This window comes from Elaeis guineensis, chromosome 1 (genome assembly GCF_000442705.2).
Source record: "Elaeis guineensis isolate ETL-2024a chromosome 1, EG11, whole genome shotgun sequence".
Classification (NCBI taxonomy): domain Eukaryota; kingdom Viridiplantae; phylum Streptophyta; class Magnoliopsida; order Arecales; family Arecaceae; genus Elaeis; species Elaeis guineensis.
This window is the reverse complement of record NC_025993.2, coordinates 161,829,150-161,843,754: the sequence shown is the minus strand read 5'-3', so window position 1 is coordinate 161,843,754 and position 14,605 is coordinate 161,829,150. Positions and strand designations below refer to the sequence as shown.

The following is a 14,605-nucleotide window of genomic DNA, read 5'->3' as shown; positions in this document are numbered from 1 at the left end:
ATTGCACAGAGTCTTTAAATTCTAGGCATAGATAGGGTTTAAAATAGACCTTGCTGCGCCATGCAGTGCCACATCATTGATCAATCAAAACTTTTAATTAATTTGAAAAAATTTTGATTGGTGGAGTGATGTCATCTGATTATATCAATAAGAATTCTCACAATCCTCCCACTGTTGGTGCCAACACTGGATAAGCACAGTGAGATTTGCGCCCCACAGTCCAAGTTGATCAAGGGATCAGAGTCCTCATTCATGGACTCTATCCTTATCCACTTGGGGCGCACGCCCAATCTGAATATGGCACTCACTTTAGGCCCAATTTAGCAGGTGGACACTCCACAAAAAATCTCAATGATCTCTTGTCAAGTGGCCTTCAGTCCAAGGTCCTGGGTCAACATTTGACCAATGTCCTAAAATAAAATGGCAGGTGACAGGAATTAGCAGGTGTTTGTCTTAAAATTCATCTCATGAATTAAGATAAATCTTTCTGAGCTGGACTGGCTCCAGTCAGACTGTGAGAAACCTTCTCAAGGTTCTCTGGGTGAGTCAAATCATATTTGGCTCAGTCGAGATAGAAAAGATTACACGAGGAGAAGTTAGGCTCAATCATGTGCTAGCACGATTTTCTTGAACCTAATTGGATCTAATCCAAATCAATCGAACTGGACTAGCTCAATTGATGACATCCAAACCTTAACTCTTGTTTGTGTGACCAGTTAGGTTCATTTTCGTATGGTAATGAGACATGTCGTGATCTCATCATCGACATCATCGAAACTCCTTTCGATGGAGCAAAACTCTTCTGATTCAGACAATTAGAATGATCGATCATCAAGATCATTCTAATTACTTCAAAATCCACCAGTGACACCTAGCAGTATATGGTGGCAACCCATCAGAAATTAAGACGAACCTCTCAATGCAGCTACTGTGTGATTGAGTTCCTCTATCATGAGTCCCGACTGAATTAGGATTAAGGTGAATTCGTCAAACCCAATATCAGTCATATGAATCAATCGATCGATCCAAGTCCGATGTAAAACCTTAATGAAAAACTCTTTTTCATTATTTCACTCTGCCATGGCCATGGGCTTAAGGACTCAATCTTTCGATCATCATAGGACTACTCCTCTTATCTACCGAGGTTGATAGATCCCATCTTGGTGCAATCTGGTTCCTACAATCAATATGCTACATCCAACATACACCTCAGGATTTCGAATGGCTAGGAGACTGAGTTATGGTGTAGTCAAACTATAACATACTCAAGGTGAACTGTCGATGTACCTCAGGTCAAAGAACTAGACACACAACTGCAGCATCGAGCTAGTCATCGATGAGAAGGTAGATTTTCTTATGACTGCTCGAGATGGTCATGCTCAGTACTCTCATTCTCAACGAATATCTGTACTCTCGCTTCGGTGTCTCCACACCGTAGACTCAAGACACATCTACCCTAAGGAAGCGATCGTATACCAATCTTCCGGATCGATCACCATCCTCGTGATGATCTTATAGTCAGGAGCTGTTTATGAGTTAGTTATGTAAATTCATGCCTTAAATTTTCAGCTCTTAAAATATGAATTAACATTCCTACTAACTCAAAGGATGTATCACAGACATAATGTACACAATGTGATAGTAGAATAACCCTTTTATTTATTTATAGTCAAATTATAAATTTGTCCTTAGATTTGTACAGGAATGTGTCAGCCAATCTGGCATCTAGGGCACACATCTAACATAAATGATGGACTAGATTATGGTGATATACTTGGAATTTGAAAGTTTAAAATGTAATTTATCTAGCTATATCTTTGATTTTTAAGTATTGTAATACTTCTTTTTAAGAGTCTAGCACAGCCTAAATTTGATATTTAACACAGTCAACAAAATTATTGGGTGATGTGGAATGTGATGGCACTGTTAAGAGCTCATGTGATCTTTCAACTACTCCAAAGAGCTCCTGTGAATTCGAATATTTTGCAATTATATTCCACCAGGGCCTGTGGATCCAAAACATTTCAAGGTAACCTTGCAGGCTTGCGCCATGAAAAAATCCTAGTGGCAGTGGTTGAAATGTTTGAAAAACTTTCATCTTCATCTTGAAAGAGGAACAAATGCAGTCGATTAATGGAATGGTGCAAGGCAGAGAGAGCATAAGCAAATGTTAGATTTGATGTTGATTACAATTAATTCCACGACTTCCGGGCTCTTAAATGTGTTCAGGCATAAAATCAGATTCAAAAACAGGATATCATACATTAATTTAATAGATATGACACTCTTGGATACAATTTCATACCATTCGCTTGAAATTATTGAAGAACGAATGAAACTGAAGAACGAACGAAACTGATTGACATTTTGTTTTGTATTTTGGCCAATTTTGTTTTGTATTTTGGCCAAGTACTTTTGATGGATCCTTACTACAGTGATTGGTTTGCTTCGATCTAGCCGTTCTGATATAGCTCGGCTATCCTTGCTTTAATCAACATTCTAAGTTTTATTCAACCCCTCCATGGGAAGTACGAAAAAAAAAAGATAGTTATTGGGACACATGCATATATTTAGTTTTACATTGGCTATGTACTAAATAGAAATATATATAGGATCAATAACTTAAATAACACCTTCTAATCAGTTTTTTTGGATAAGATCCTATATTATTGGAAATGATTTCAAAAGATCTTGGTCTATATAGCCCATGCAGATTAGCTTACAATATAACACGAGCTTATTTTTGTTAACTACAAGCTAATCATGGTTCTTTGAGTGAATTTCTAGTATTTGTGATTAGATTTAATAGATTTGGTCCTTAATCTAGTTAGGACACCAAGACTCATACAGGTGAAGTATGTGAGGACTGATGTAGATGTTATTTAATCTTGTATTGGCTATAAACTGGATATATTTTGTATATACAAGGCCAAAGAATCTATATAGCGTTTTTTTATTAGTCTTTTTAGGTGAAGTTTTGGGTTTTTACATAAAGTTTTTTATAAGCATCTACTCTTGACCCTCAAACTTGTTATAAGTTTCTCAAGGCCAGCTGGTCTCCCCCACTTACGTTACATGTGTATGATGAACGTTTTACTTTTAGAATTTGAATGTATCAACAGAATTATTTAATTATCCGGTTAATGGATCTAACCAAAGTTAGGTTAACATTTGGCTAATTACGACCGGAGTTGTTATTCTGTGCAGGCTAAAAGCCATGTACTAAATACGGAATAAGGTCATCGCGTGGAAAACAAAATCCCACTGGGTCAACATGCATGCATGAGGCCTATTACGAGAGATATTTTAACGGTGGTGGGAGTGGGGGAAGGTGGTTACGGTTAGAAAGAGGCGTGTGTGGGGAGGTAGTTTACGGAAGTTAAGGAACTCCACACGCCTCCATCTCTAAAGTTATACATCAACACGTACATATATCGAGCTATTTGATTAAACACAACGACGAGAAAACTTAAAAAAAAAAAGAAGAAAAACCAAAAAGAAAAGAGATGGTAATAGAAAAGGAGATGAAGCTCTGGTTCTTGCTTGCGTTGTTATGCTATGGCTTTGGCAATGCCAATGCTAGGAGCCTTGCAGACTTAGAAACGTTTAATGTGATAAATTTTGGTGCCCGGGCTGATGGTGTCACCGATAACAGCCAGGTTCTGCACCTCCTCCTCCACCTTCTTTTATAACTGTTTTTTTTTTTTTTTTTGAAGTTTTGTGTTGGATTTTTAAAGGGCTTGTTCTTCGTTATCTACGAGCTCTGCTATACTACTGCAATTTTTATTTAGCTTCTTTTAAAATAATTATCTTTGCTTTGTTTTATTTAGTTCATGAACTGCTGGTTTTTTTCCCCTCGTATTACTAGATATATTGCCTGTTAATGTTACCAGTAATTTATCTGATAATTGCTGAGAATTTATTTTTTTATTCATTATTTCTTTAAAATTATCCTCAAACTCTAAGCCTCTATTCTGCCTCGTAAGAGGCCTACTTGAGTTGAAATCATCCCTTTCTCTTAAGGCTCCTTACAAATTTACAATCTAATTAAACCTATTTTAATCTCATGCATGAATTGGTTTTTGCAGATCCGTAAGCTTAGTAAATTTAATTAATAGTATAACACCTAAACAACAAGATTAATTATTGATTCTTCGATTTACGGGCAAGCTAATTGTAATTATAAAAGTTATCCAATTCGAGAACAATCGGTTGTAGGTTAATGGGGGCAATGAGCTCATTGTGCCCTCTCTTATTGGAGCTGGTGGAATCCTAATATTGCCTCTCTCTCTCTCTCTCCCTTCACCACCTTTTTCATGTCTTCCTTTATTCTGCAATGCAGGCATTTCTCGCAGCATGGAAGGCTGCATGCACTTCCACGGGCGCGGTTAATCTTGTGATACCAAGCGGTACATACTTCCTCAACCCCGTGCAATTCCGTGGACCTTGCAAAAATGTCCAGTCCTTGACGGTGCAAATGCAGGCAAGTTTATATGAAGAATTAATTGGGGTTCTACTTCAGTAAAATTCTCTCTCTCTTAAAAAAAAATGTTTTTTTCTGAAATTTCCTTTCAGTAAAACCATAATCCATCTTTAATATATTTTAGAGGCATGGGATGTAAAACCATAATCAATCTTTAATATATTTTAGAGGCATGGGATGAATGATTGATTAATATAATACTCCATAATCACATCTTCCGCTTCCTTAGCCCGGTTGAATTATATGAAAACATTTTTGTTCATTTCTCCATCATTTTAGTGATAGGGTGGAGGAATTAAACATAACCACAAGATTTTCTTCTTGGATATATACTGGTCTTGGCTTAAACCTCATCCCTCATGAGGATATGTTTTGGCGTGGGTGCATGCAGGGGACTTTGAAAGCCTCGACTGACTTGAACCAATATGCGACGGCTCGTGTCTGGGTGGAATTCGGATGGGTGGATCACTTAACTTTGACTGGAGGAGGGACCTTCGATGGCCAAGGGGAAGTCACTTGGCCACTTAACACATGTCCTAGGGACCAAAATTGCAAAATCCCACCAACTGTAAGCACTCATCGATCATGCAATAATTTTTAAATTCCTCTCGTGCCAACGGCTACATCACACTTGGAGATGGAAGCCAATTGTTTCCTTGCATTACAATTGATATTGATGTACCTCAAAGAATTAAGCTTTCTTACAGATACCTCTTTTGTTTGCAGTCGCTGATGTTTGTAAACATGAACAACACCATTGTGAATCACATAAAGTCCGTGAATAGCAAGTTCTTCCACATTGGAGTGCTCGGCTGCCAGAACTTCCAAGGAAGCAGGATCCAGATCACTGCGCCGGCAGAAAGTCCCAATACCGACGGCATTCACCTCGAGCGAAACTCCGGCGTGACCATATCTGACTCGGAGATCGCCACCGGCGATGACTGTGTGTCGGTTGGACAAGGCAACTCTCTTGTCACACTTAATGGCATCAGATGTGGACCGGGTCACGGCATCAGGTACCACACCACACTCAATTCTCTGATCTGTAGTCACCCTTCTTGCATGAGCTAACCATAGTTTTGCAATCTTTGCCGGCGGCAATGGTGGTGATGACGGTAACGATAGTGTCGGAAGCTTGGGGAAATATCAGAATGAAAAAGATGTTCGGGGGCTAATCGTTCGAGATTGCTCGCTAACTGAGACGGATAATGGCATACGGATCAAGACATGGGCCAACTCTCCCACAAGCAGCGTGTGTGCCAACATGACATTCGAGAACATCGTGATGAATAATGTAGCCATCCCATCATCATCGACCAGTCATACTGCCCCTATGCCAACTGCCTGTCCGCGGTGAGAGCTTAAATGCTTCATCAAGACATCATTAAAAGAATCATTAATTTTCAGACTATTGCTAACCCTATTCATCTAAATCTAGAATAGCAGTTGGAATAGTAGTTGGTTTGCCTTGAAGGCAATGTAACTAACAGCATGGATGCTTTCGAACATCCTAAGAGCTTACCTATTACTTCTTCTTTTTTCTTTTTTCTTTTTTTTTTCCTTTTTTTGGTACAAAGCTTAATTATTACTCGTCGAAGATGATCGAACTCTCTTGTGCATTATTGCAGGCATCATCCAAGGTGAAAATAAGTGACATCCATTTCAGGAACATTACAGGGACATCGAAGACCCCGGTTGCGGTGACCCTCAAGTGCAGCCAGAGGGTACCTTGTGAGAAGGTGAGCCTCCAGGATGTCGACCTCACGTTCACGGGGCAAAACAGCACGTCCGCCACGTGTCTCAACGTCAAGGCCGACTATAGCGGGACCCAGAACCCCCCTCCCTGCCAGTAACAAGCTCTTACGAACCAAGGACAAATAGTAGTCATTCTTTTGCCACAATCGGCAGTATAGTATTCCTTCGTGCGTTATACGTGCATTCATTCTGCCCAACGTAGCATGTGGTTGGGTTTTTCTATAGGCGGTGAGGTTTTGTGTCGGTTTATGCTTTCTTCGTGGAAAGTCTAATATGCATACAGAAGATTGTTAGCCTGTATGGATTGTATGCTGGCTTGCATAAAGTGGCCGCATCCGCTGTACTCTAATGGAAAGTTTTTTTTATTTTTATTTTTAAATATGAATGCTGGCTAAAAGATTTATTTTTCAAGTAATATTGAATGACATTGGAGGTTTTGTACATTGACAATAGCAAAATCTTCTATGAAGACATGCCGCAATTCTACCAAATTGGAACCCGGATTATGAATTCTTGCAAAAAATTACTAATTTAAGAAGAAAATTTAAAATCGAACAAATTAAAATTTGGATTGCAAATTGTTGCAAAGAATTATTAACTTTAAGGATATTTTTTTAAAAAAATTAACCTTTGGAACAAAGTACCAAATTGGATCCAAGTAAGGAAGGGTCAATAATCTGGAAGTAAGCCATAAAAGATAAAAATTTTAATTTAATGTTAACTTATCAAAAAAATAAGTTTTTGAATAAAAATATTAAAATTAGGTCCCACCGAGATTTGAACTCGGGTTACTGGATTCAGAGTCCAATGTCCTAACCACTAGACCATGGGACCTTTGCATTGATTTTTCTTTCTAGAATATAAATTCGTTGTAGCTAATTCGTTTAACAGATTCGAGATAAAATGATTGAAAATTGCATAACTTTTTTGTACTTACACGCATCATGTATGATGTGTAATCGTGACAACCTCGAGATCAAGCTCAAAAACAAATAATTAGAGTCAGAAGATATAGAATCAATAGCGATCAGGCTCTTAAGGTGTAATTTTACAATATTCTTAATGTGGGAGGTAGGATATATATATATATATATATATATATATATATATATATATATATATATATATATATATATATATATATATATATATATATTATATATATATATATATATATATATATATATATATATATATATATATATATATATATATATATATATATGTGAGATGCTAGACTTGCGAAAGTAATAGGTCTTAGAAAGGAGGGGTGACGTTTTAAATGGTTACACAAGATGTGATAAAGATTTAATCAAAGCTAACACGATGAAAGCGGGAAAGGATTAAACAACTAGTACCAACTTTGGTGATGACCATTATATTAACTAAAGTTTCATAAATTGAGCCCAAACAAACATCAGGCAAATTTTGATGGTTATGCTTACTGTTGCAGTCATGGGTTAAATGATCGGATAACTCGAATGGTTAGCTAATGCTTCCACATCCGCATACGTAGGTATTATCCATTTTGATCTTTGACGCTGTCGCACAGGGCCTCACGGTTTTGTCCTTTAAGATCTGTTCTTTTATTGATAAATATCATGAAAAAAATGATCAATTTTTTTATTGACCAACTTATCCATGTTTTCACAGTTTTCAAGATGGATAAGTTACTTTTTCATGGATAGTATATACTCATAAAATAGAAGAAAATCTTACCCTAGGGAGTGGCTAAATCATTTTCCCATCAATCGAAGAAATATTCCATTTAATTCATTCCTAATATACCATTAACCATATAATAATATAATATAATATAATATAATATATTATATTATATTATATTAATATAAGATATTAATAATATAATAATATAATATATTATAATAAAGTAAAATAATATATAATAATAAAATATATTACATTACATATTTATATAATACTATAATAATATAATAATAGAGTATAATATATTATAATATACTATAATATATTATATATTAATATTTATAATATAATATAATATATATTATAATAATGTATAACAATAAAATAATATAATATATTAATATTTTATATTATAATATTATAAATAATAATATAACAATATATATACTATTATAATATATGATAATATATTATAATAATAAAATATAATATTTATATAATATTTATAATAATATAATAATATAATATATTCTTATATTATATATATATTAATATAATGTAATATAATATAATATATTGTATTATAAATTAATATATTATAATATAATAATATAATATATTATATTATATATTTATAAAATACTATAATAATAATATAATATATTTTATATATAATAGTATATATTAATATAATATAATATATTATACTATATTATTATGTATAATAATATATTATATTATATTATATTATACTAATATAATATAATATATTATATTATTATAATATATTTATAATATAATATAATATATAATAATATTTATATAATAAAAGATATTATAAAAAATATAGATAGATCATAGTAATTTATCCAGAAAAATAATAATACAAAAGAACATAAGTAACAGATTCTCAAATATTTTTTAATACATAAAAGAACATGGATAAATTATTTTCTGGTGTCTGAGAAATATTTACCTAAGAAAATACAGTTTTTTAGATAAATCTTTTATCTACAAAAGAACGGACTTTTAAAAGATGCCTCACAGGAAAAAAAAGATTTCAATCTATATAAATCATACTCCCTCTTAATTTATAACCGATACGAGACTAAAGATACATTCTCTACATCACAATAGTTACAATCTAAACTCGTAATTGTTTGCCCTCTTCTCCTTGCAGGTGCCTTCTTCCGTGAATTAGCATAGTCCTCCATATGAAATCCTGGAATTGGATGCCATAAATGAGAATTAATAATCCATCAGCCCTCCATTGCAGCATCCGTATTGCAGTCGAGCTCGTGCTCAAACTATGATGTCAAGTTTCATGTCACGATCTCGTTCATGCCCTCCACAGCTGCTTCAGTTAAGGATGCCCAGCAGCTATCTGCAATCAATCCATATCCAAGTATATTCAATTGCCTTCATATTTGTTTAGGTCTATGGGAACAAATTAAATGTTGTTAACATAATAGCGACCAATGGAGTGGGTGCTTGGAGAGAACAACTTAATTTAATGATACAAACACTCGATGCCGGACGGGTTTGGTTAGATAAGTAGTCTTTCTGGATTTATAAGAGATAATTGGTTTGAGAGGAGCCCATACCACATTGGCCTCGGTTCTTCACATGGGTCGCTGCTTATTTTTTCCTCCAATCCATTGACTTGGGCAAGAAGATGCCTGAACATGGATTGGCATCCCTCTTCTTCGGCAAGTCAGTCCTCAATCCGAGGTACATGGCCATGAATTTCTCATGCCTTAGGTCAGCCAACTTTTAGAAAATATGCCTTAAGATTTGATCTACATTGAGTCTACAGTGAGATCCAGGACGAAAAACAGAGTCCAACGAGTCTAAGATCATCCCAAACGGAGTCCGGACGGGGAAGATACGCATAAGAGAAGATGGTATGGTGTATGAGATAGTGGTGGCCGGCAGCAAACTGACGGAGACCGGCGGAGCACCGCCCGGTCCGACGGAGACGCGCCCAGCATGCAGCCGCACGCGGCCCAGCGTGTGGACGGGCCCAGGTGCGGTTAGGCCCAGCGCCCGTGAGCGGGCCGGCCCAGCGCGCGCGGGCGTCCCAGGCCTAGCACTCACGCGGTCCACCGTGGACCGCGAGGTGCTGGGCAGTCCATAGGATCGCGTGGATCGAACACGCGGTCCCCATGGGGTTCAGATGCATTTTTGTGTGATCGGACGGTCCAAAACATAGCCGATCGCGATCGGATGGCTGTGAGTGAATCCGAGGGTGATCAGGTGATCATTGGGCCTGTTTTGCACGATCGGACGGCTCTGGTGCGAGCCGGCCATAATCGGACGGCCACGGATGATTCCAGGCTTGATTGGGATTTTGTTTCCTATTGAAACAGTATTTTTGTGATTCTGGAGCCTATATAGCTCCGATTGATGAACTGTTTGTTGTATTGGGAAGCTGGTGACGTCTTGGAGGTGCAGAAAGGTTTCAACAGAGGTTTCAAAGAATTTTTGTGAAGATTTTGGAATTTTTTTGTACGAGACTCTTGTACAAAGGTTGAGTGGTGAGTTCCTCTTGTATTGATCTTATTTTATTCTCTCATAGTGAAGCTTGCATGCCCTGTGGAGGTAGGCTTGAGGCCAATCTATGTATTTATATTATGTTTTTATTTTATTTCTTCTTTCTTCCTGCTGCACCGCATGGTACCAAATCCTGGTGGGTGCTACAATTGGTATCAGAGCAAAGTGGTGCCAGAGTGTAGGTTGCAGCGGTGGTGATCGAGATAGAAGATGGAGAAGATAAGTACAATCAAGATGGAGATCAACAGATTTGATGGAAAGAGTAATTTTTTCTTGTGGCAGGCAAGGGTGAAAGACGTGCTCATGTAACAAGGATTGAGCAATGCTCTCTTATACGACAAGAAGCCGACTACCATGAAAGTGCAGGATTGGAGGCGGCTCCAGATGCAAGTGGTGAGTACCATCCGTTTGTACCTAGTGGATGAGGTGATGATCCATGTGCTTGGCGAGACTTCCCCGACGAGGCTGTGGTCGAAGCTCGAGGAGTTGTACATGACGAAATCTCTCACCAACATTCTTTTTCTCTGGAGATAATTCTACCAGCTGCGGATGACTGAGGAGCAGAGCGTGCAGGAGTATCTCAGCCACTTTCAGAAGATTCTCACTAACCTCCTCAGCATTGGTGAGAAAATTGAAGAGAAGACTAGGTCGCTGGTTTTGCCAGCATCACTTTCCTCTTCATATGAGTCCTTGGTGACTGTTCTTCTAATGGAGAAGAGCACCATCAAGATTGACGAAATCACCGTGACGATTCTGCAGAACAAGGTTCTTAGAAGGAAGAATCTAGCTTCGAGCTCAGGTGGCGGTAGCTCAGCTTTGGTAGTTTTTAGAGGAGCAGGAGGTGGCAAACAGGGTGACAGGAGATCGTGGCGAAGGCAGTCCAAGTCCAGGACGAGGAATTTTAACAAGACCAGATGTTACTGGTGTGATGAGTTGGGGCATCTAGCCAGAGATTGCTCTCAATTCAAAGATCGGACGAGGGCTACTGTAGTGACGGCCAGTAGCGATTTAGAGGATGATGCCCTGGAGATATCTGATGAAGTATCTACTTCTTCCCAGCAGTGGATTTTAGATTCTGCATACACCTATCATGTATGTTGTAAAGAGGAGCAGTTTGACTCTCTGAAAAGCAGTGAAGGCACTGTTTATCTGCCAGATGGATCGAGTTGTATGATCAAAGGCACCAGGACGGTCAGCTGGAGGACACATGATGGTGCAGTGAGGAGATTGGGAGAGGTCTGATACATATCCGATTTCAGGCGGAATCTTATCTCACTGAGTAGACTGGATTCGAGAGGCTATAGCACAGTAGCTAGTGGAAGAATCCTGAAAGTATTTGCACAACGATAGGATTATTCTGGAGGGGAAGAAGAGGATGAGAGGACATTACTACTTGGCGGGGAGCCCAGTGTGAGGTGAAGCTTCAGGAGCCATCAGGAGCTCAGAGCGAGGTAGAGCTCCAAGTAGAGGTGGATCGGGCACTGGATGGGAGATTCGGGAGGACGAGAGGCGACATCACAAGATGAGATTCCTATTGCCACAGGATGACACCCCGAGCGGATCTATGGTCAGAGTGGACACAGTCCATGACGAAGGTGGGATTGAGCGGCCTGGCTCGACTCTCACGTTTGCCCATCCATAAGATAGCAGGCATGTCCCAAGGCGTGGAGGTGAGACGGATCACAGGCTCTCAGAGACAGATTGAGGCTGAATATCAAGTCGAGATGAAGATTGTTAGGAAATATGCCTCAAGATTCGATCCATATTGAACCTATAACGAGGTTCAAGACGAAAAACGAAGTCTAACGAGTCTAAGATCACCTTAAACAGAGTTCAGACGGAGAAGATACGCATGAGAGAAGACGGCATGGTGCACGAGGCGGCGGCGGCTGACGGCGGGCCGGCGGAGACCGGCGGAGCGCCGCCCGGCCCGGCGGAGATGCGCCCAGTGCCCAGCCATGTGCGGCCCAGTGCATGGATGGGCCCAGGGCTGGCGCGCGTGGCCCAGGCGCGGTTGGGCCCAGCACGCGCAGGCGGGCCGGCCCAACGCACGCGGGCGTCCCAAGCCCAGCGTTCTCACGGTCCACTGTGGACCGTGAGACACTGGGCGGTCCATGGGATCGCGTGGACTGAATATGCGGTCCATGCATAATTCAAGTGCGTTTTTGCACAATCAGACGGTCCAAAATACAGTCAGTCACAATCGGACGGCTGTGAGCGAATCTGAGTGTGATCAGGTGATTAGTGGGCCTGTTTTACATGATCGGATGGCTCTGTTGCAAGCTGGTCACGATCAGACGGCTACGGATGATTCCAAGCTTGATTGGAACTCTGTTTCTTATTGAAACAGTATTTTTGTGATTCTGGAGCTTATATAGCTCTGATTGATGAACCGTTTGTTGCGTTGTGAAGCTAATGACATCTTGGAGGTGTAAAAAAAAGGCTTCAACAGAGATTTTAGAGAGCTTTTGTGAGGATTTTGAGATTTTTTTGTGAGAAGCTCTTGTACAAGAATTGAATGGTGAGTTCTTCTTGTATTGATCTTATTTTATTCTCTTATAGCGAAGCGTGCACGCCTTGTGATGGTAGGCTTGAGGTCAATTCACGTATTTGTATTGTGTTCTTATTTTATTTCTTTTTTCTTTCTTTCTGATACACCACGTGGTATCATATCCTGATCGGTGCTACACCAGCTCATTAGTTTAAGCGATTAGCTTCTTCTCCACTTGTTTGTCTGATCAATGTGCTTCATTGAAGGCCTCCAGCCACAGCAGCTTCTCATCAAAGCTCTGATAAATGTCGTGGTACTAAAGCCCAATAATTAAGAAAGTCTTGAGGAAGGGCCGTGCATGTAATAAGGCACGCTGAAAGAAGGGAGAGATTCATGGTGGAGGCCATTACTATACTGTCAGGAGATCATGAGAGAAATTGTTCTTCTTGTGTGAGAGATGGAGAATTTGCTTACTATATTGTGGAGGCCATTACTATATTTTGCTTCCAAGCAAAATACTTGAATTTGCTGGAGGATTGGGGGCAAGAATGCGGAGGCTTGAAGCTTGGTTGAGTGAAGCTTTACTTTCAAGCATGCCAAGTAAATTGATGTGTCTTGCACAGTTACTTATGCCGGCTGTTGAAGACAATTATAGAATTTTTTTAGCTGTCAAGATCTAGAGATCCTCGCCAAAGCCCCAAGGTTGCCATCATTTTGCCTTGATCAGACAAACCCCGTGGTTCCTGCTAAAAACAAACCCTGTGGGATGTCCAGCCCAAGAAGCAGCAGCAGTACTGATATCATTGGTATAACTAGACCAGGCTGTAACACGTACAATCATTGCAGTCTCTCTCTCTATCCGTGTGTGCACGCGCGCATGCGCGTGTGTGAGCAAAATCCATGCAGTCAATGCAATGAAATCATTGAGCCACGACTGGGTCAAGACAGCAACATACCTACGAGGGATGGCTAGCATTTAGCATGTGCGGAACACCTTCCGGTATAGGAGAAGAAAAGAAAAAGCTGGCCATTTGATTACCTTTCAACCACCTTATTAGATCAATTCTCTTTCACTATCGGATGTTCTTGACACACAAAAACTCGACAGCCTTTTCAACTTTACCCATAATACTGGCATTTAGTCTCAACGTTCAATTTCGAGCTGTCATTGGCAGTTTAATAACAAAAGTGCCTCATAAACATTTGTACGGCAATATCATCAGCCAAATTGCATTTGAAACAAGACATCTGGAACCATAAGCAGATAATTTGTTCTTGTAGACAAGAAAACCGATTCCTATAAGAAAAGATATGATTCAGAAAATAGAAAAAGCGCACTGCATTAGCTTTCGTGCAAAAACTCTAAAAAATTCTCTAAAAAAATCTTATCACTTCACGCTATACTATGCCCACTTAGAAAGGTCCAGCATGGCAACCATGTAAACAATAAAATAGTAGATTTAACTCTGACGCATATAAAATGTTCACTATAAATTTGTGTTTGATTTGTGGCCCTTGAGGAATTAGGCTCCATTTGGTTTTCAGATATATCTGTCCAAAAGAGTTGTAGAAAATGCCATAATAATGATGAAAGCATTTGTTGAGTGTTTTTATCCCATAAAAGACCCGGCAGGCATAGCAGCATACACTTTCAA

At 38.9% G+C, this 14,605-nt stretch overlaps 1 non-coding gene and 1 pseudogene across 1 annotated transcript; one reads left to right on the top strand and one right to left on the bottom strand.

The window, feature by feature from the left end:
• The first annotated feature begins 3,481 nt into the window (after window positions 1-3,481).
• Window positions 3,482-6,520, top strand: LOC140854836 (exopolygalacturonase-like; annotated as a pseudogene).
• A 480-nt stretch (window positions 6,521-7,000) lies between these two features.
• TRNAQ-CUG (transfer RNA glutamine (anticodon CUG)) lies at window positions 7,001-7,072 on the bottom strand. The gene has a single exon. It is a non-coding gene; the product is annotated as a tRNA-Gln (tRNA).
• Window positions 7,073-14,605: the final 7,533 nt, after the last annotated feature.